At 40.7% G+C, this 20244-nt stretch overlaps 2 pseudogenes; one reads left to right on the top strand and one right to left on the bottom strand.

Annotated features, from left to right (window-relative positions):
• The first annotated feature begins 240 nt into the window (after nt 1-240).
• LOC101904376 (small ribosomal subunit protein uS3-like) overlaps nt 241-20244 on the top strand; it is a 208253-nt pseudogene continuing 188249 nt past the window's right edge.
• Nucleotides 9839-11227, bottom strand: LOC112448862 (small ribosomal subunit protein eS6-like; annotated as a pseudogene).

Here is a 20244-nt window from a genome sequence, read left to right as displayed (position 1 = left end):
TTCGATGGGCTTATTGAACTTATGTTTGAATACTGATTATACACAATGATATTCTGAAAATTCACATCAAAGAGAATGAGGAAAGCCCTGTGAATGAAGGTTGGATTGAGGAGAAACTGGGAATCCATCCTGATTTTTCTTGCAGAAATCAAGCTTTCCGTGGAACAGATGCTAAGTTAAAATGGTTAGATTTCAGAGCACATTACTCCTGAGAATGAGATGGACTGAGTGCTGAAGTGACTGAGACGAAAGGAGTATGATGTTATAGGGTAATAAAAGGTGTTATAAAGGACTGGATGTTACAAGGTTCTTATCCACCTCCAATTATTTCTCTATAATCTCCCTCCTGAAATTTCCCCCACAGAGTAAAATAAAGTTGTGACTGTCCTCATCGCCCACCACGTCCACTGTCTTGTATTTCACCCATCTTCTCATCTTTTCCCAAAGCAGTTAGAGACCTTTCACATTTCCAGTCATTTATTCATGCCACTTATTTCCTGGCCCGAATTTCCTTTCTTTACTTGAAAAACTTCTACTGCAGTGAAGTTTTAGGAAACACAACTCAGAGATAGAGTAGTTAAAAATAAGTGCAAATATGGAGAGATAAACAAAACTACATATTTTGACTACTCAAATTTGGACCTCAAAAGTCTAAACTCAAAAAAGTATCTGGTACCTAGTATGAGCTCAAGAAATGTTAGTAGCCTTTCCTTATGGTGACACATGGCAGCAAGACAGTGGTACAGATTTCCAATGTGGAGAAGTTTGTCACTGATAGCATCTTCAAAGCTGAACCAAATGGGTTTCACATTCAGCAACTGACTGAAGATGACTACTGTGGAATGGGAAGGTCTGAGTTACACCAACCAGGACAGAAATCATTATTCTGGCCACCAGGATGCAGAACGTTCTTGGTGAGAAGGGCCAGCACATCTGCAAATTGACTGCTGTGGTTCAGAAGAGATTCGGCTTCCCTGAGGGCAGTATTGAGCTCTAAACTGAAAATGTGACCACAAGAGTTCTGTGCACCATTGCTCAGGCAAAGTCTCTCCGTTACAGCCTCCGAGAAGAACTCGCTGTGCAGAGGAGGGTCTGCTATGATGTGCTGCCTATTATGAAGGGTGGGGTCAAAGCCTGTGAGGTCACACTACTAGGAAATTCTGAGGACATAGGGCTAAGTCCACAAAGTTTGTGGATGGCCTAATAATCCAGGACTCTGTTAAATACCATGGTGACACTGCTGTGTGCCATGTGCTACTCAGACAGGATATGCTGGGCATCAAAGTGAAGTCATGCTGCCTGAGGACCCAAGTGGTAAGACTGGCCCTAAGAAGCCCCTTCCACCCCCATCTCTGAACAGAAGAGTGGGAAGCTGGAGCCACCTACCATGCTCCAGCCAGTACTCAACTATAATAGGGTGTCCTTGGCAGGATCTGGAGTTTGGATGTTGCTCTGTAAAGACCCTTAATAAAATATTTTTTAAAAACTTGTGGCCTGACTAGGCTATATTATCCAGTGTTCAGACTGAGGGTTGGGTCGCTCCATGGGGGAACTACTTGATTGATTCTTAGGGCTACCTGGATCACAGCATTTCTTTGCTTTCCTTGAAATCCTCTTGGTTTCACCTGTACCTGTGAGGCAAGGGCCGGAATGGGAGGACCCAAGCAGAGTAACCAGAGAAGTACCCTGTTCAGGGGTAAATCTGGTGATGATGAAAACTGATTATAACAGGGAAGTATCTTGATTAATTCATCTGTAGTTCAGAATTATAGCTTTAGAAGAGGGATATGTTTAAAGTGTTATCTGTAGATAACAGATGCATGTATAAAATTAATACAATAGCCATCATATTTTGGGGTTGTATGAAAAATATGAGTAGAATGAATGAAGTAAATGATGTTTTGTATGTTTAAGAGTCTTGATAATTTTTGTTGGACTATCAGGTCTTCTTCTGAAACCTTTTATCTGCAGTTAGGTCCTTGTGTATGCTTCCATCCAAAAACTTTTGAGATGCCATGCTGCTGCTGCTGCTGCTAAGTCGCTTCAGTCGTGTCCGACCCTGTGCGACCCCATAGACGGCACCCCACCAGGCTCCCCCATCCCTGGGATTCTCCAGGCAAGAACACTGGAGTGGGTTGCCATTTCCTTCTCCAATGCATTAAAGTGAAAAGTGAAAGTGAAATCGCTCAGTCGTGTCCGACTCTTCGCGACCCCATGGACTGCAGCCTACCAGGCTCTTCCATCTATGGGATTCTCCAGGCAAGAGTACTAGAGTGGGGTGCCATCGCCTTCTCTGTGAGAACTGAAGTGAGCCTCATTGACTTATGTCACATGTATTAATAGTATGTGTATCAGGCCCTGGTATGCTTAGCTAAGCCTGGTCCCATGACCCTTTTCTATCTAGCCAGGAGCTAAAGGTCCTGCTTCCGCAGATGGGCACTGGGATTTGAGATGCCCATGGCTTCTCTGACCTGGAACACTCCTGGTCTGTACCATAGTTTGGTGGAGAAGGACACAGGCCCTGGAGTCAGATAAACCTGGGTGGATTCTAGTTCCTTTATATCTAAGTTTAGTGAAGGTTCTCAACATCTCATTTGTAAATTAGAGCCAACAGTAAATTCTCATATTGTGAGCACTATATAATAATCTAGAAGACACTCAGTATGGTGCACACAGAAGTGATTACTACCTCGTTGACTTCTAAGATTAGAAACACCATCCAAGCCAGCTGAACATTGGCTATTGGGATGGCCTACTAGGATTCTGGTTATTGATCTTTACGTGTCAGACCTACTGTTAAGTGAGCAATTCTTGCAGTCTATATTCCTTTTGTTTCTCTGTTCTCCTTTAGCGAGGTGCTAACAAGGAAGGGATGGGAGGAGCCGGAAGCATCTCTCCGTCTCATAATTTGCCTTGGCTTTGGCTTTGGTGAGGCAAAAGACATCGATTATTTTAGAGCACAGCAATTAAGTAGGCAGGGTACAAAATGCCAATAATATCAACAAGACAATTCATTAAGCAGAGTAGGTGCTATTGGTTAATAAACGGGCTTTAAACAAAGATTTGCCCTGGGTGAGCCAAAATCTTGCATAATATGTCTAAAAATAGCAAGAGTTGACTCTAATTGTCAAGTATTTTCATAACAGCATGAAATAAGTATTCTTGGAAATGAACCTAGGGTTTTTTTCTTATAAACTGTGACCATTAAAATGATGCTTAAATTCTGAGGAAGTTGCACTTGTGTTAAGCGTATTTCATTGACTCACTCCAGTGATGTGGTAAAATGACCATAGACTTTTGGAGTCAGACAGACATTGTTTTGAATTCTACTGTGATACTAACTTAATATCACTGAGACATAGTTTTCTCTTAGGTGAAATAGCTTTAGTTTCCTCTATTTTGCAAGATGGCTGTACAGATTAAATGTGATAATGCATGTCAAGTGCCTTGTGTCATGCCATGCCCAATTTCTGTCTTTATCTTTATCTTCCAGAGCTATATGGAGAGCATACTTATGTTAAATCAACTTAGTAAAAACACTCAACCTCTCATCTGCTAACTATTCGGCATTCATCCCCTCATACAAGAGACATCAGTGTGATATAATGCTCTAAGATAGAACTTGCTGACCATCTGATCTTTTTTTCATTTGGGCAGTGCAACTCAAATTATGGATAGGGAAGAGGGGAAGTGAATGATTGAATTTGTTGACTTAGATAAATAGGAAAGGGAGTGCTACTGAGCATATGTTATCATGAATGAAGTTACCATGTACTATTTTTATTTTTAGTTTAGGCTATATTTTTAATATTGTTAAGTTTCCTGGTTGTGTAATTATATATATACAAGAAATAGAAAATAATTTTATTTAATTTTAAATTTTTTTCAAAAATGAATTTGTTTTGCTGGGTTGTAGGAACCCCCAAAAGAATAATGACACCTCAAGTACATGATTAAATTGCTACATTTGGCAGATATGTGTGTGTGTGTATGCTCAGTCACTCAGTCATGTCTGACTCTTTGTATCCCTATGGACTGTAGCCCACTAGGCTCCTCTGTCCATGGGATTTCCAGGGCAAGAATACTGGAATGGGTTGCTATTTCCTATTCCAGGGAATCTTCCTGACCCAGGGATCGAACCTGTGTCTCCTGCATCTCTTGTATTGGCAGGCAGAGTCTTTACCACTGAGTCACCTGCAAAGTCTATAAATATACATATATCCCCTCTTTTTAGAGTCTTTTCCTATATGGGTTATTACAGAGTATTGAGTAGAGTTCCCTGTGCTCTACAGTGCATTCATATTAGTTATCTATTTTATATATTGTAGTATGTGTATGCCAGTCCCAATTTCTCAATTTATCCCTCCCACCATGTACTAGTCATGGCACAAATAACTATTAAATGGTTAGTACAAAGGGGCTGACTTAGGTGCTAGGGGTACAACAGTGAATGAAATAGGTCAAGTTCCTGGCCTCATGGTACTTAAGTGCTAGTGAGAGGATACAGAGAATAAATAACTCAGTAAAATATATAGTGCTATAGACAATGGTCATGATGTAGAAGAAAAATAAAGAAAAATAAGTATGGGACTTCTATCTTGTGTGGGGTGGCCATAAAAGGACTCTTCAATAAGGTGACATTTGGGCAGCGATCTTACGGGAGTGAAAGAGGGTTTGCAGATGTTAGCCTGACCTGACTGATATGGGCGTCCTCCATGAGAAACCAAATTAGGGCTTACTCCCGGTCCTGATCCTTCCCACCAGGGCACCATTCTCTGATACCCTCCCTATTCATCAAGGAATCTGCTAGGATCTGATATAGCACAACCACTTAAATCCCAGTTTGGAGGATGCTGTCTATCTATAGTTCCATTTACCTTTTGAAAATTTACAGACTAATAGAGCAAGCATATGGAGAAGGCAATGGCACCCCACTCCAGTACTCTTGCCTGGAAAATCCCATGGATGGAGGAGCCTAGTGGGCTACAGTCCATGGGGTTGCTAAGAGTCGGACACGATTGAGCGACTTCCCTTTCACTTTTCACTTTCATGCATTGGAGAAGGAAATGGCAACCCACTCCAGTGTTCTTGCCTGAAGAATCCCAGGGACGGGGCAGCCTGGTGGGCTGCCGTCTATAGGGTTGCACAGAGTCGGACACGACTGAAGCGACTTAGCAGCAGCAGCAGCAGAGCGAGCATATCAGTCTGTTCTGAAAGAAGAACACTCTTAACTGGATCTTTTAAAGACTACACAACTGATCCACACAGCAGCCAATGTGGATATAAAACAAATAAAATTCCACTGCTTTCCTCCACCTGAAATACCATGTCCAGTTCTTTCTGCATCTCCTGGTACCACTATTATTCTAATAGTTGGTAGAATTTCAGCTCGCCCTGTAATCTCTTTCATCTGACCCATGGATACCACCTGCCTGGGAGGAGAACAGTGGGATGTACTTGTGGCGATCCACTCCATCGTCTTCCTCACATGCCTGCATACCAGTCCTGGGCTCTCTGCTGAAATTCTGTCAACTACACTAGAACCTAATAACTAGTGCTGATTTTCCCAAGACAGCCAAAATGTGCTTTAAAGAGTTCCTCAGCTCCATTGGCTTCATTTTATGCATCAGCAGTAAAGGGTAGAGACTGCAGAACATACCTGAGAATGTACCTCTGATTTAGGAGTGTACCAGCCTGGACAACGGAGAAGGCAATGGCACCCCACTCCAGTACTCTTGCCTGGAAAATCCCATGGATGGAGGAGCCTGGTAGGCTGAGTCCATGGGGTGGCGAAGAGTCGGACACGACTGAGCGACTTCACTTTCACTTTTCACTTTCATGCATTGGAGAAGGAAATGGCAACCCACTCCAATGTTCTTGCCTGGAGAATCCTAGGGATGGGGGAGCCTGGTAGGGTGCCGTCTATGGGGTTGCACAGAGTCAGACACAACTGAAGCGAGTTAGCAGCAGCAGCAGCAGTAGCCTGGGCAAACGCACTCAGCCTGGCTAGGGGAGGGATTCTCCTGTAGTGAGTCAGCTCCATCTATGGACTTTAAAATAAATCCCACCATCCACCCAATACATTATGCAGTTTCCTCAAACACCTTCCTGCTTACCTTCAATTCAGGCCCTGCTTCCTACCTCTGGGTCTCTTTACATCAATATAAAGACCTATGCCAATGCATCTCTCTAGTTTTAACCAGAGTCATATTATTTAGGACAGGAGCTTAAATGACTCCTCTGGCTTTTGCACCTGCAGGTTTAGGTGAGAGGGGCTTCTGCCTCCAGCCATCACCCTGGGCAACCAGCTTGTGTGGACTCCCAGCCAGTGCATGCGTACTAGCTAGTCCCGAAGTCACTCTCCTCAGTGGTGTCAGAGCCGATCAGGGCTCACTAATAGGCCAAGCTTATATTTCTCACTTTTGTAGGTTAGCTCGACCTGAAGCCAAGAGTTCAGACATGTACTCAAGCTATACTCAGGACTATTTGCTTTTAAATGCATCCACTCTAAGCAAAATAACTCAGGACTTCCCTGAAAGACAGACAGGGAGACTAACACCTTTTGAGAACATTGAGGTCATGATGTTCATGTTTTAAACCATATTAGGGCAGCCAGGATTCTCCCAAATTAATGGCTAAGAAATTGCCCCACTTCTCAGTGACTTTTCAGTGCCTTTGTAAGGCAAGCGCATAGAGGTAATCACAGCTGTTGTGACCACCCAGCACAGTTGCATCTTCCTTACTTAATACAGCATTTCCATGCTAGGAGAGGGGGGCTAGAAGACCAAGATAGAGAGGCGAGCTTTCGTGTCCTTGAACACTTCCTGAGAGTAACTACCAACACACTGGATATAATTGCGATTAGGACACTTGGGAAATTGAACCAGGAAAGTTCATCCTCCGATATTGAATTTTAAGGTGATTTCCAGGCATGGGGCAAGAAAAAAGGTCATTCTGAAACTGTGATCACATAGGAATATTGGTATGAGGTTTTCTAGGGCAACTTATTTAATTGGGAGTTTATCTAGGAACCTTCTAATAAACAGTGGATTTTTAGAAGAGGGATATGTTTAAGATGGATTTCTGTCTTGCACGTAGAAAATGAATACAATAGTCATTATATTTTGGGGTTATGTGAAAAAAAGAAACATTAGAATGAATGAAGTAATGATGTTTTGTATGTTTGAGTCTTGATATTTTTTTTGGACTATCAGGTCTTCTTCAGCAGCCTTTTATCTGCAGTTAGGTCCTTGTGTCTGTACACAAAGACTAAAGAGAACAGGAAGTGCACTTTTCCTTCATTATCAGTCAATTATGGAGACAGAAACATTCAGATTCAGGAATTCTATATTCTTAATATCCAAAACTTAATATCCAGGATTTTGCTAGCTTCCAATTATAGAGAAAACAGATCAAATAAACTAAATCTCTAACTCGCCAATGACTTCTGTTTTATTTTGTGATTTGCCTGGACTCCAGCAAGCTGCTTCTTTCCCCACATTTTATGTATGTTGATCCAGAATCATTTTTTGATTATTGTTAGATTGACTGAAGATTTTCATTAAAAACATGAGGAAAAGAGAAGATGTGAGGCTGCAGCAGGAGTGATAATAGAAAGCTGTCTTCCTGCAGCTCAGGTATGTGGTACATTTTGTTTCAGTTTAAAATAAAAAATTGAAAATAATTTAATTCTAGTTCACATCTCTCATCTTTACTATGTGGGGTATAACTGAACAAATGAAGCGGAGATGCATTATTCATTAGTAAATGACATTTTGGCTAGATGAAACTCTATTTATAAATAACGTGTGTGTGTGTGTGTGTACACAGAATCCAGTGACTTTGCACCATATGACCATGATGACATCATCTCCCCCTCAAATTACTCAACAAGATGAATTTTTTGTTGATAATAATTTCAGCTCTAATGGAAAGAAATATTTATCTGACACACCATGGCACCTTAGAATTGCTAAAGGAGTAACAACTGGAGATCAGGACTTGTGAGTTCAAGTCCCAACTCTGATCTTGATTGCTGATAACCTTGCCCAAATCACTGAGAACACTGACCCTCAGTTTCTTTATCTGCAAATTGGATGTGATAACATTTCCCTTATCTGCTCCGGCCCTCCTGACTGGTTCAAGCTCTCACGTGTCCATCTCACATGCCTGGATTTTCCTGTGCTTGATGTCTGTTCACACAGAATGTCCTAAGTGCTCTCCTGCCTACTTCTGCTCAACAAACTCATTTGCAGCATTAAGACCCTGGTAAAGAAACTCTTTTTTTTTTTTTTTTCACCCCAGCCTCCCAAGTGAACTTTCCTGTGCCTTTCTTAGAGACACTGTGTATCATCTGTAGAGGAGATTCCCTGACATCCAGCAACCGTCTTTACACGGTTGTCTCCTGGACTAATCCTCCACACTCCTGAGGTTAGGAGTCACACATTACCCTACTCTTGTCTCTCCGTAATGCCCAGCAAGGCACCTGGCCCACGGTGGCACTAGATACATGTTTGTGGGTTTAACCAATGCACACCCAGCTTGTCCCAGGGCCGCTGTTGGTTGTTTTAAAAACCACAAGAAAAGAGACAGAGGTTCACAGAAATAATACTAATACTTGGAAAATATCTTTGCCACTTCTGGATTTCTGCTTGCAGCGCTGTATGGACGGGTGATGGCAAATCTCACCCATCTTTCACTTTCAGATATAAGAATCTGGTGCAGTCATGTAGCTTTTTCTTTCAGGTTAAATAAGCCCCAGTTCCTGTACTCATGATTTATAGGCCCCATTTTCCAAGTCTTTAATCATTTTCATTGCTTTTCTCTGGAACTATTCCAAGTTCTCTATTCACTTAAGTTTCAGGCTCCAAACTGAACATGGTATTGAAATACTGTGTGAAAAAATCATCTGTGTATTCCTATAGTCAATATTCTTATTTATACATAAATATTCCCTCCCCCCCATCAGTCTATAAATATTAATTGGACACTTATGCTGTACCTGGCACTGGACTTCAAAGCTTTTGGTAATTTTAAACATTCTGATTTTTCTCTGTGAGACAGGATTTCTCTGGTGATGTTACATGAAAAGTGTTAGTTGCTCAGTCATGTCACAACCCCATGGACTGTAGCCTGCCAGGAGATCAAACCTGGTCTCCTGCATTACAGGCTCAGATGGTAAAGAATCTGCCAGCAATGTAAGAGACCTGGATTCAACCTCTGGGTCAGGAAGATCCTCACTACCCACTCCAGTATTCTTGCCTGGAGAATTCCATGGACAGAGGAGCCTGGGGGGCCATAGTAAATGGGGTCATAAAGAGTTGGACGTGACTGAGTGACTAATACTTTCACTTCTTTTCATTGCATGGAAAACATATTTGTAAGTGTTTATAAAGTAGTTATTTATGTAACAGTGAAATGGCTTTCCATGTTAATAAGTATGCTACCTCTTATCTGGTTTTTTAATGTGACATTAATTTAATAACTCCTGTGTTCCATGAATATAGCAAGTTTATTAATCACCCCATATTACACTGTAAATTGAAGAAGCAGAAAATTATCTAGAGATATTTTTTCATTATACACTCTGTTTTTGGTTTTTATCTGATTTTATTTATTTGTTATGGGTGGCTCAGTGGTAAAGAATCTACGTGCCAGTGCAGGAGACCCATGTTCAATCCCTGGGTTGGGAAGATCCCCAGGGGGAGGGCATGGCAACTCACTCCAGTCTTCTTGCCTGGAAAATGCCATGGACAGAGGAGCCTGGTGGGCTACAGTCCATGGAGTTGCAAAGACACAACTTAGTGAAGAAACAACAATTTATTACTCTTAGAACATCTCATTTTTGACTGTACTCAGAAGTTCTCAGAGAAGACATTCTCCATCTCTTGGCAATCTGTTCCCCGTCTTTCTCTTTGGCTACCTTCATTCTCTTGGCCAAAAGTTTAGCATGTTCTGCAGCCTCTTTCTTATTTTGCTTGATGTGCTGTTTCTCCAGAGCGATACACCAATGTTTACATTGCATAACATGGCGTAACAAGACGGTGAATGTTGGGTCTTTGGTTGTAAGTTTCTTCTTTGTTTAGGGGCTTCCTCACAACACAGTGGTGGACATCATCCTCTTTAGAGAGATTAAAAAGTTTGTGGATTCTGTAGCTCTTTGGGGCCCCAGGTGATAAGGCACGAAAGCATCAGAGAGTCCAGAAATACCCTTCTTCCCTTCTTCATGCTGACAAAGTTGAGAACACTCAGGTGGGCATTTATAATGCAATCTCGCACAGACTTGCACTTTCTCCTTGGTCTGTACCGGGAATGCCTCTCCCTCAGAAGCAAGTGTGCTCTGCCATGGGTCAACACACCCTGCTTCATGGGGAAACCTTGTCAACACTTCTGATGCTCTGTCTTTTTATGATAGCCATCTCAGTGAGTGCTCAGTGGTTTCTCGTTGTTTTTCAAGTGAATGTCACTACGGGTAACCATGTTGAGCATGTTTTCACTTGCTATTGGTTACTTTTTTTTGAGCAATGACTGTTCAAATATTCTCTCCATTTTCATTCAGGTTATAAGTCGCTTTACTGTTGAGCTCTAAGAATTCTTTATGGGTGCTGAATATATCCCTTGTCATATACTGTATTGTTGTTCAATCGCTAAGTTGTGTCAGACTCTGCAATCTCATGGACCACAGCACACCAGGCTTCCCTGTCCTTCACTATCTCTCAGAGTTTGCTCAAACTTATGGCCATTGATTTGGTGATACCATCCAACCGTTTCATTCTCTGTCGCCCTCTTCTTTTGTCCTCAATCTTTCCTAGCATCAGGATTTTCTCCAATGAGTTGACTCCTCGCATCAGATGACCAAGGTAGTGGATTTTCAGCCTCATCATCAGTCCTTCCAGTGAATATTCAGGTTTGATTTCCTTTAGGATTGACTGGTTTGATCTCTTTGATCTCAAGAGTCTTCTCCAGCACACACACTGCATATGATTTAACAAATATTTTTTTCTCATGCTGTGGGTTGGTTTTGTTATTTACCCCAGGTCTGTGCTCTGAAGAGTATTCAGGGTTGTACACTTTCTCCCAGTCCTGTAACGTCAAGCCAACCTGGGATATCCGTGTGCTATCTGCAAGGGTTTGTAATGCCCTATGCAGAGGCTCCCATACACGGTCTGTGGAGGCTCACGTGCACCGTCTTGGGAGGATACAAGTAGCCTGCTGGGCCACATGCCATCCAGTTTGGGGGGTGGCTGCCAGTGAGGTGTCTGATGGGGTTTGGGGGCCAGCCTCTAGGGTCTGTGGTCAGTTTTTGAGATCTGCACAGTGGTTTCTGTGACCCCAGCCCTTTTGCCCTGCTCCTACTCCCCCCAAGACCATTCGGCCAGGCGGATCCCCTCGATGCTCTGGATAGGGTAAGGCAGAAGTGGGCTTTGGGGCCTATGTCCCACTAGGCTGGGGAAGATGGGTGCTCATTCTGCTCTTACTTTTCCTTGTGGGTAAAATCATGGGTTGAGGGGTCTCTCCTGGCATTGAGCTGTGAAGCTGTGGAGGATGGTTGACACAGGGAATGTGAAACTCTTCTATTCTTCAGTGCCTCTATCCTTGTTTGTTTGTTTATTTTATCCTCAAAGGAAGTGCTCTAAATTCTCCCCTGGACTTCCAGGTTCCCACAGGGGTATTCCTGTCCATGAACGGTGACTAAAATTGATGTTTCTTTGGGAGTATGAGGGCTTGAATCTCCTACTCTGCCATCTTGCTGACATCCTGCTTCTGTATTTCCCCAGAGCAAATTTGATAGGCTTTTCCTCTCCCATGCTGGGAGGAGAGGCCTCTTAGTTCTTCCCATATGCATGTGGGCTCAGGGTGGGAAATAGTGGCCCTTTCTTTGGACACTCTTCATAACAGATGTGGCTGTAGTGAGATCTGGATTCTCTGCAGAATGCAGAGAGAAAAGGGGCCTTTCCCTCTGTCATGATACAAAGCGCAGATCTTTCTGGATGTAAGAAGCATGGTACAGACTTGCAGCAATGTCCAATAGAACTTTCTGTGATGATAGAAATGTTCTATACTTATGTCATAGGATACTGTAGCTGCTAGGCACATGTGGTATTCAGCTCTTGAAATGTAGCCAGTATGAGCGCAGAACTGAATTTTTAATTTTAATTATGTTTGAATGATTTAAATTTATATAGCTACATATGGATAGTGGCTACTGTACTGAAGTGCTGGTCTAGAAAATCTCTTTCTCTGTGTGTATGTTGTAAGCAATGGGAAGCAGTTTGAATTGTTGAGCAAATATCTAGGTAAAATATTATCTCGGATAGTTAGTCCTTAGTGTCTTAAAAAAAAGTTCTGGTGGTTGATCTAAACAAAAAAAGGGTATGCTTGAAGGTGTTTGAAAGAATTTTAAAAGTTCAGATTGTTATAAATCTATAAGCTTGATTTAATCTAGCCATCAACTCTCAAAATAAATGAACATAGATTAAAACTTTTCAATTTAAACCATCTTGAGTTTTAGATGTGTTATCTTTGAGAGAGGGATGAAAGTCTGGAAATTTTGTCTTCTTTTTGACATTTAGAGGAGATAGTTGCTAATACTATTTTTTTCCATTTTGCCTTGAGAAAACTGTATATAAAACTTATTTTTAGTATTAGTTAATGGTCTTTTAATAAATTTTGATTAAGTTTTTAGGGATTTTGGTAAGAGATTTTTTTGAATACTATCTTAGGGGGAATAAACATTGTGAGTTGATTTTTTTTTTTCCCCATTTCTGAATACCCTTGAGCATTTAAAGAGCAGCATTGCATGAGAAATGCCTCCCCCTTTGCAGGCAGTTTTTAGTCACTGGCCAGTATGAAGAGTTAAATGTCTACCTGACTTTGGCAGCACGAGGTGCAGTCTCCTCTGAATTCTGCTATTCTTTGATTTCATCAAAAGGCATATTTGCATATGGACTGATAAGGCACCTTGGCACTGAGATCCTGGATTTCATACAGGCACACACTTGGCACAAGACTGATGAAAACTCAATTATGATTTATGTCTATGCAACAGAATTTCCTATTGATTACCTGCCAGAACCATGATAAAGCAATGTTAGGCCTGAAGCCAATTCTTCCCAGCTGTAATCTCTTCTTAGGTTTTGTACTCTATGCCTTTGCTGGAGTTTTCTGAGCATTTGTGAACAAAAATGGTTCACAGCAACGATCTTTAGATATGCAAACTAGTCTGCAATAAAGGATCCTCTTCTTAGTGTCTTGGTTTACTTTGTATTTACCTTTCAACCATTTGGGGTTTATCCAGAACCTGCTTATGTTCTTTATATTGTTCTGAGTTTTATAGGATGTAGAAGAAATGGAAAACATGGAACTTGTCTATAGTTACCTGGAGGAGGTCAGTTGTCCAGAGATGAAGATGTTATCCAAGAAGCAATTGCCTTCTATTATTGATACATTGGTGAAATCGAGCGACATGACAGAGTGATCAAAGTGGAGCCAAAACTAGACTGAGAGGCTTCTTGGTACATGATTATTAATGGAGAAAAGACATTAAAAATAAAAGAAATTACAACTAGGTAGAGAGAATATGGAATGAGGGTCATAAAGGGGGTTCTTGTGGGAAACCTAGCTTCCTTGATAGTTTTCTATTGAGACGTGAACATTTTATTCCTCATATTGAAAAATAATACATTTATTTTAAATATTTAACTTTGAAACAGCTTAAAATATCTAACATTAAAATAGTGCTCCTTGGGTGCTTGGCCCTGTTCTAAGCACTTCATACATATTGGCTCATTTGAATCTCAAAACATCTCCATGAGGAAGTTCTATTATTATCTCCATTTACAGGCTAGTTAACTGCAGACCAGAGACAGTAAAAGACTTGTCTAAGGTCCCACAGCTAGAGGTGGTGGTGCTAGAGTTTGAACCCAGGCAGTGGGGCCCCGGGCTCTGTGCAATCAACCACCAATCTGTACAGCCTCTCATCAGTGGAGAACAACAGAAAGACACACTCCATGGCTTATGTTGTGGCTCCTCAAACAATAAGAGAGCTGTCCCTTTCTCATGATGAGGAATAGAAAGGTCACTTCTTTAGGTACAAGGTCACTTACAGTTGGATGGGCAAGGTATCCTCATTACTGCTTAAAGCTGCCAGTTTTAAAGAGCCTTCAATTCTGTAGAATAAGTTCAGGACTGTATAAGTTAGAATACGTTAGGACTGTATCGTGGGTTGAATTGTGTTCCCTTGAAAAGATGTGTTGAAATTGTAACCCCCAGTATCTCAGAATATGACCTTATTTGTAGATAGGGACATTGCTGAGGTAACAAATTTACTTTGTTATGGCAGGTCTAGGGAACAGGTTGAAAGTGGTTTTCAGATATTTGATGTGGCATCCTATTAGTTGAGAACTATTTAAACTCTCAAGAGGGGATCCACTTTCTGCATATAGAGAGTAGAACAACTTAAAACCTCCACAGGGAGATTAATGAGCTATCACATGTACTAAAAATCTCACGTGACAGATTAGAACTTCATACAGTTGAAAACTTATTTCAAATTTTATCACTACTTAAAAAACAGTTCACATCAGAATCTGTGTTAGGCTACTGTACTAAATAATGTATAGTTAGATTCTAGGGAAGTAATTTTTTTCCTCCAAAGATATTCAAGGGCCTTTCTCCTCAACTTTTCCACCATTATTTATGCTATAGGTACAGCTTCACTTGATTGGATGAACAGTATAGTTTATTTTGTACTCTAAGAGGATTGTATTTCCTGTCCTAAATTATGTTTTGTTATTGTTCAGTCGCTAAGTTGTATCTGATTCTCTGCACCCCCGTGGACTGGAGCACACAAGGCTCCTCTGTCCTCCACTATCTCCCAGAGTTTGCTCAAATTCATGTCCGCTGAGTCAGTGATGGTATCTAACCTTTTCATCCTCTGCCGTCTCCTTCTCCTTTTGCCTTCGATCTTTCCCAGAATCAGGGGTTTTCCAGTGAGTTGGCTCTTCACATCAGGTGGCCAAAGTATTAGAGCTTCTGCTTCAGCAACAATCCTTCAGATGAATATTCAGGGATGATTTCCTTTAGGACTGACGGGTTTGATCTTGCAATTCAAGAGACTCTCAAGGTCTTCTCTAGCACAACAATTCGAAAGCACCAATTCTTCAGCATTCAGCCTTCTTTATGGTCCAACTCTCACATCCGTATGTGACTACTGGAAAAACCATTTGCGGGCAAAGTGATGTCTCTGCTTTTTAATATGCTTTCTAGGTTTGTCATAGCTTTTTTTCCCCAGGAGCAAGCATCTTTTAATTTCATGGCTGCTGTCACCATCTACAGTGATTTTTGGAGCCCAAGAAAATAAAATCTGTCACTGCTTAATAAGTTATAGCTATCCTTTATTGGACAATAGCCCTAAACTGTATGCCAGGTATTTTATTATCAAATTAAGAGTTTAGTTTTCATAGACTAATGCTTTATATGTGGAACAGTAAACATTAAGCAAAGTTTATTCCTTTAAAGACCACCGCTAACCTCTTCAGTCTCTCCTAGATAAATAGATATGTTAGAGATATTGAATTGTTGGTGCACTTATTGAAAATCCCTTGCTCTTTATCCTTGTATATAAGATTTGGCTGTTTGAATAGCTCAGTGTAGACAGAGCCTCTCTGTATTGTGGCTGTGTGTGTACCACTAGCCTGTGTCAAGACTCATTTTAATAAGCAGTCCTGTGTATCTTGTTGTATGAGTGGTAACAAAGTTATAATGATTGCTAATTATACCATCTATTTTGAAGATCTCAGGGAAAGTTTCTGCCTGCTCTGAGTACAAGAGCAATTTTATAAAACTTCCCCTATTATGGTTCTGCTCAGATCAGAGCCAATAGGAACAGTCTTTCAACATGGCAGACGATAGCTTTTGGGATTATAAAGGATTGTATTTAGTTTTTCCTTCTTTAAAACTTGGCTCATAATGATCCGGTTAGGCTGACTTCAACCCCCCTCTCTCTTGGCTATAGAGAAAACAAGCAAACACTCTTACATGAATATTAAAGCTCTATTATTTCAAATAAGGAGTGGCCTGAACAAGCCTCTGACCCCACTGGCCAATTATTGTCCAAAAGAAAGGCCACTTGGCCTTTTCTTCTTTTTTCTCTTTCCAAACAAGTTACTGTCTTTGCTGGATAGTCTTATCTTTTTGCGGATTTATAAATAAATAATAATCCCCTACAACTTGTTTCTATTTCCTAGATGTGCATTTCATAATGGTTTGTCATGGAACACACAGAAGTAGTCTGCTCAAAGCTAAAAATGCTTTCAGGGCTTTGTGCATGTTTTATTTTGCCTGAAATGGGAGTCTGGTTATCTTCAACTAATTCAGACTAATGCTATTTTGTCCATGCTAATGGAACTGGGACATCATCTGCCTGTTCATCTGGCTCTACAATGGGTTCAGAAGAATTTTCTGGGAATCATCCTGGCCTGCCTTGCTAGCGCTTCCTCTGCTCACCTTTTTGGAGGGCAAGTGGCCTGGCTGTGCATCAGACATTTGTCTTGATGGCAAGTCTGCAGAGTCCCCACCTTCTGGAAAGGATACGAACTCTAGCCCCAGCTCTGGGCTCTGCTTGGATACCAGAGGATGACTCAATGGCACACAGAATGCTTCTCTCGATGCGTTTGCTGTCACCACACAACATTAATCAAAAGCTGGGAGGAACAACATTTAGAGAGGACTGCCAAGTTCATCCACCTCCTGAAACTCTAAATTAAATTCCTGAGTCAAAACTGATCAGTGAGTCTGGAACACTCTTTTGTTGGGTCGGCCATCCCTGCCTTCTCTTTCTACTTCTCAGAAGGGCAGCTTTTCTCTGTGTTGTGTCTGTGCATGTACCACTGGGCTTGCGTCAAGACTCATTTTAATAAGCAGTCCTGTGTATCTTGTTGTATGAATGGTAACAAAGTTATAATGATTGCTAATTACACCATCTATTTTGAAGATCCCCAGGAAAGTTTCTGACTGTTCTGAGCACCAAGAACAATTACACTTTGTTGGGAAATTTGGCATGGACACTGAATTGAGTGACTGATGAGGTTTCTCTTTTCATGTTGGCTGCCAGAAAATTTAGGGCTAGATTTATGTTCACCTATTGCACATGTGCAAGTTGCGGTGATATGCATTTTTAAACTCATTCCTTGCTGTGTTTCAGCTCCTCTCTGGTTTTACTTTCTTCTCTTGCCTTACTTTTAACTGTTGCTATTACATCTCCTGTGTGTCATTTTATAGGCTGTTTCAAATCTTTTCAAGAATAGAGAAAAATATGAAAATAAGCACATATACATAAGCAAGATAATATCAAATAAGGTTATGAAGGATGGTTGCAGATTGGTTAGTGGAGACAAAATGGGGATTTTCAGATGTAGGGAGCAACATGGACAGACATACAAAGGTAAAGTGAATGGTTTTGTCAAGGGATCTGATAAAAATCTTCGTTATTACAGTAAAAATGATGTAGCAAACCTGCTCAACTGAGCTCTCTAAACTAGAATATGGAAAAGAGATGCATGATATAAAAATGGAATTGCTCTTAAAATCTCTCAGCCTGATATATTTTATTTCAGAAATAAATTTGTGGAAATATTTCAGTTGCTATACACTGGAAAGAAACCTAGAAGCACTCAGAAAATAAAGCACATTGAGATAAGAAAATTGTATTGGTATCTTTTAGCTTAATACATCTTCCTTTTTTATTTAAATATTTCAGAAAGAGTTAGGTGATGACATTTTTCATTAATTATCCCTTCCAGAGATCCTGCCTACATCTATTTGAGAAACAACATGGGGAAACACTAAACATTTTAAGGTAAGATTAAGTGTAAATTGGAAATTCAGTTGAATAATGATGGCAATAATTTAAATACAGACAAGAAACATTATGGCTACTTTCTTTACCTAGGAATCTTCTAATATCAAAGTGTCATTTTCATTGATTAGTTCCATGAGGTTAAGGAATTTTTGTCTAGTTGATTACTGCTATATCCCAGGTATTCAACCCATTTACCAGAATGTGATAGATGATCAGTACATATTTGTTGAATGAGTGAATAAATGAAATGCAATATTTAGACTATATTTGTACAGTCAGGATGAAATTATTTTTAATAGGTGATTAAAAAATATATTTACTTATAATTGAAGGATAATTGCTTTACAGTATTGTGTTGGTTCCTGCTATCCATCAACATGAATCGGCCATTGGCCAGCATGTCCCCTCCCTCTTGAACGTCCCTCCCACCTCCCACCCCATCCTACCCCTCTAGGTTGTCACAGAGCAGTGAATTTGAGCCTCAATCGGGATAAAATTGATTTGAACTTGGGGAGGCAATGACAGGGACTTAACTTTTAACCCATTTGGGGAATATAGACTAAGGTAAAATTCCTTTTAGAGTTAATATACTGATAGCTATTCAAATGTTACCATTCAAGTGATTACTTGAAGGCGTTTTCCCTCCACAGTTTGGAGCCTACCCCAGAATGATTGTTTTGTGAAATAATTGTCCTGTTGGTGATAGAATAATGAATGCTGGTGATGTGAGGACCTTAAACACCAGGAACCCCTCCCTGCAGAGGTCAGGGGACAGTCATTGGGAGGTGATATCCCTGGTTCAGATCACTTAGCCATATTCCTAAGAGATTACATGGCTCTGCAGTGATGCACACTCACTCTGGAGATGGTCAAGTCCCTACTAGAATGCTATCTCATCTGTTAGATGAGAATAGTAGTTCCTACTTCATAGGATTTTTTTGAGAATGTGATGAAATAATGAATGTATTTAGAAGAGTGCCTGGTATAATTTAAATCAAGAGTTCAAAACTATGGCCAAATTATAGCATTAGAAAGTAAGGCACAATTTGCTTGAGAGTTCAAAGTCATCTTATATTAAATTTTCCCTGATGCCCAAGTCGAATGGATTACTTCCTTCTCTACAACACCTATTTAGTGTTTTACAGGCCTGTGACTACTCACCTCTCAAATAGTACCCCTTGTAAAGGCAGAGTGTGCCTGCATGGTAGGCAATTTGAAATTGTTAATTTTACTTGAATGCTTACCAGTATTATCCTTCAATGAAATTAATGCAGTGGTCTGAAACCAAGGCATTCTATACAGAGACACCTTTAATGATTAGTCCAATTATTCAAATGATGAATCTTTCAGAGAGGAATAATTTAGTCATACTGGCTATTTGTCTAGATAAGGGTTTTTCAAACTTGGCACTATTGACAGTTTGGGCTGGATAGTTTTTTGTTATGTGGCAGTGTCCTGTGCCTTGTAGAGGGGTTTAGTAGGATCCCTGACCTCTACCCACTAAACATCGGTAACTCCTGCCTGCCTCACCAGTTGTGACAATAAAACATGTCTCTAGACATTATAACAAGTGTCCCATTGAGCAAAATAATCCCCAGGTAAAGAACATTGGGATAGATCATAACAAATAGTTGCTTCTCTTTATTACATTTTATAATAATCTATGGAATATATTTTAAAATAAGATCATGGAGTCTTCCAGAGGCAATTAAAAATAAAGAATGGTAATTCTCCATTCTGTAATGTGCAGAGAGTTGGAAACTTTTGATGTAGCTCTCGGTTCTCTGGATTGAAGATACAGAAGTTCCACAAGCCTCTGGGGAAGCCCTGCTTTTGTGCCCATTTAAACAGTATATGAGCTTCATGTTTGCCCTTCTGTGATGTATTATATAAAGACTCTCCAGCCAAAATTGCTGGAGAATAGGTATAAATATTGCTTCCTTTCAAATTTTTTTTGCATTGTTTGTTCATTAATTTCCTGTGTACACATTTGCCTTGTCCTTTGCAGGTGTACAAAGCATTCTAGGTCATTTTCTGGGTCTATAGGATAGAGTAGGACAGGAGGTTTGAGGTGACCGTGACTCACATCTCAGGGCCTTTCTGCACATCGACAGTGGCTAACACACCTGGTGCTTGGAACATCTCCTAGCATGGCTGCTGGAGCAGACTTTCAGCACCCACTCCATTGCTCTCCAGCTGCCCTGCCCCACAGACAATCAGAGCATTGTGCAGAACAATCCTGGTGCTGTTCAGAGAACATAGCCCAGGGCCCAGGGGTTGCTGTTTATTTGTGGCACTAGATCAAGAATGATACGGTAGTAGCTTCGTGGATATGCTTAGGAAAGACTTGTATCAACAGCACCTGAGGCTCTGGCCTCTCTCTC

This window comes from Bos taurus, chromosome 11, assembly GCF_002263795.3.
Source record: "Bos taurus isolate L1 Dominette 01449 registration number 42190680 breed Hereford chromosome 11, ARS-UCD2.0, whole genome shotgun sequence".
In the NCBI taxonomy this organism is placed as follows: Eukaryota; Metazoa; Chordata; class Mammalia; order Artiodactyla; family Bovidae; genus Bos; species Bos taurus.
This window is presented reverse-complemented; position numbering and strand designations above follow the sequence as displayed.